The following is a 3275-nucleotide window of genomic DNA, read 5'->3' on the forward strand; positions in this document are numbered from 1 at the left end:
TTATAGAATTTCTGTCATAATTATATAGCAGTGTTTTTATATTATAGCATTACTGTAGTGCTTCTCTGTAGTATTTCTGTAGCAGTATTTTCAAAGTGTTTCCATACTAGTATCTTTGTAGTATTTGTTTAGTATTTTTTAGTAATACTGTAGTAGTATTTTTGTATTTTTGTATAACTGGAGTCGTTTCTTTACTATTTTTGTTGAAGTATTTTTGAGGTAATTCCATACTAGTATATTTGTAGTAGTTCTTTAGTATTTTTTAATATTATTTTTATTATTGTAGTATATCTGTTGTGATATTTCTTTAATAATATTTTTATATCATAGTGTTACCGTAGGTTTTTGTAATAATTCTTAAGTATTTTTTTCTTATCAGAACGAAGACAAAGCGATATATTAGGTCCCTGTTTTTAAGCCCTTAATTTGATATTTAGTTTTGTAGTATTTTTGTAATTGTGTATTTGTTGCAGACACAAAAAGGACAATAGGGATGTTTATATCAGTGGTACTAGTGGATACATATGTTGGCCTGCAGAGGGATGGGTGCCACCAGGCTGTACTTGCCTAAGACACACCACAGGAAATGACGCCCCTAATACCCTAGTGCTTAAGGGAACCAACAATTATATGTATATTCTCATTATATAATATTTTGACCAGTTCTGAAATTGGGGGTTCAAATCAAGGCTTCAGCTTTTCCTGTGTGTAGTTTGCTTGTTCTCCGTTTGATTGTCCGTTTGTTTATTGTTTGTTTGTTTTATTCGTGTTTTAGTTTCAGATACTGTACTTAAATGTCCTCTCATTTTCCCAAAACAAGTATAGATTGATAAATTCACTCAAGACCGAAGCTTGAGGTCTTTGTCATTGTCAATAAGAAATAGAACCAAAGAAAAATGTTATTTTCCCCCGTTGCATCTGCGTGGGCTGATGCACAAATCTGAGTTCAAGGCATGAATTTTATTTGTGAAAAACTTCAGGAGACTAAAGTTCTTCTCAGCACGTTGCGAGAAAAAGAAGACTACAAATGCGGAGGCATGGAGTTCCACTTCAGGAGACGTTTGAGGCAACGTGGGAAGTGTACTTTGCAAATGTAATTTAATGCGTTTTACAAAGTTACCTTGTAAGATTACAAGCAGGTGACAACTAAAAACAGGAACTAGTTTCACAGTTGAATTTTTGTTTTTGTTTTAAATGTAATTGTACTGTGCCACTATTTGTTTGCTTTATTTGTGTTGAGTCATGTTTATTTCTATAGCCCTTAATCACAAAGAGTCTCAAAGGGCTGCACAGACCACAGCTTATTGCAGACCACAAATGATTATTACACCATCCCCTGATCTAAAACATACATGAGGGTAAGCAAAAACTCAAAAACCTCAAGAATGAAGGATTCTTGAGAAGGGACCGCACATGAGCTAATCTCCCTTCCAGGATGACCAGGCTGCAACAAATGTTGCAATAACAAATCATCCACAGATATTGTCAACAGGAAATACAGGTCATTCTTAAGATAGAGAATAGAAGTGTGTTTTAAGCCTAGATTTGTACAGTTCCACTGAGGTTGCAGATTAAATCTCAGGGGGCAGAGCATTCCACAGAACCGGGGCCCGAATAGAGAGCGCTCTCGAACCTGCGCGTCTCTTCTTGGCTCTTGGGATCACGAGTAGACCAGCATTTTCAGAGCGAAGGCTCCGGACCGGAGAACATAGGGGAAAATTAAATCTGAAAGATATGAGGGAGCAAGTCCATGCATGATTTTGTATACTGACAACAGAACCATAAAATCACATCTTAAGCTATCACGCAGGTTAGCTAAAAGCGGGGTAATGTGATCAAACTTTCTAGTCTTAGTTCAAAGCCTCGCTGCAGCATTTTGTACCAGATGCAGTCTCTTGATTTTGGACTTTGGGAGTGTTGATTAATTTCTTGTTTGATTATTGGGTTAAAATCAAGGGATTATTGGGTTAAAATCAAGTGATTATTGGGTTAAAAAATGCTCCTTTTCCCGGTGCACAATCTTGCCTCACTTTACTTATTATTAAGTGTGTTAGTGGAGTGATTATATATATATATATATATATATATATATATATCTCATCTCATTAGCCGTACCGCTTATCCTCATTGGGGTCGCGGAGGGGCTGGAGCCCATCCCAGCCATCTTCACCAGCCCTTGCAAGTCGAGCAGGATCTATTGGGTGCTCTATCCATGCAAAGGTGTTCAGCCTCTCTTCAAAACTTCCCATTGGGATGTAAGCGCTTCCTCGAAGTTGATTGCTACTATTCTCCTCTGCTGTCCCTCCCTCGGACGGGATGTTGCCCACATCGTGGCCGAGGATAAAGAAGCAGTGGGGAAAATGTCTGCTGTGTTCTCCCCAGGCAGTGTCCCCTGCTTCCCAGCCACCGAGCTTGCCGCCACAGCAAAAACATTGTACCCGGTCACGCTGACCCAAATAGAAAAGGCCAGCTTGTGCCAGATCTCTGGGTGTCACCGGAACCGTTTGTGGCCAAGAGGAGAAGGTCTGACGTCTGGCCTCCTCCCTCCTCATATGGGGAACCATCGGATAAGTGGACTCATCGACCACTTCCCCTGTTCTCAAACGATATTCCATGTCTTCCGCTTCTTCATTGTATCCGGTCCCAGTCAACTGTGAACTGTGCTGGAAACTGCCGTGATGGGTGCAGGTGAGAAACTTGCACACTGGTGAGACCTCTCTATGTCTCTCTGCAGGTATGTCTCCACTGCACCAGTTTTCTACAGTCACCCTACAGCTGAAACAGCGAACACGATCGGCATGACCGGTGTAATAGAATCCTGCCCGAGCCATTCGCTCTACGGGCACCTGCTCAATCAGACTGGAACCACTGAATGAGCGGAGGCGGTTGCTGATCAGAGAGAAGTCGACATTGTCGTCACACTCTAGTCCGTCATCTTCTCTGAAGTCCGTCATAATGGCAGCAAGAAGGGTGTAGCTACGTCCAGTTTGCAAAGTTCGAATCCACCTTCAACTTCCACAGAAGATCCTCAGTCGTAACAGAAAAGAGGTGTTTCAGGTGTGACACCCGGTTGGCGAACGTCTGGTAGGCGTTAGCGACGATTTTGACCTCCTTGTACTGCATCTCATAGAAGATGTTGGCGTTGCTCAGAGCTTCCAATAGGGGAGGTCCCGTTTGTTGTTGCCTGTCAAAGAACTTGACAAACTCCTGGAGTTGCGTGTTGCCTTCGTCAAAGTCCCTGGAGAATTTTTTCCCTCCTGCTTTGTCTTTCAACT

At 41.5% G+C, this 3275-nt stretch overlaps 1 pseudogene; it reads right to left on the reverse strand.

The window, feature by feature from the left end:
• Nucleotides 1-2105: 2105 nt before the first annotated feature.
• LOC148350572 (E3 ubiquitin-protein ligase XIAP pseudogene) lies at nt 2106-3049 on the reverse strand (annotated as a pseudogene).
• Between the last annotated feature and the right edge of the window lie 226 nt (nt 3050-3275).

The sequence above is a fragment of the Urocampus carinirostris genome, chromosome 16 (genome assembly GCF_059441175.1).
Source record: "Urocampus carinirostris isolate Australia breed hairy pipefish chromosome 16, RoL_Ucar_1.0, whole genome shotgun sequence".
Lineage (NCBI taxonomy): Eukaryota > Metazoa > Chordata > Actinopteri > Syngnathiformes > Syngnathidae > Urocampus > Urocampus carinirostris.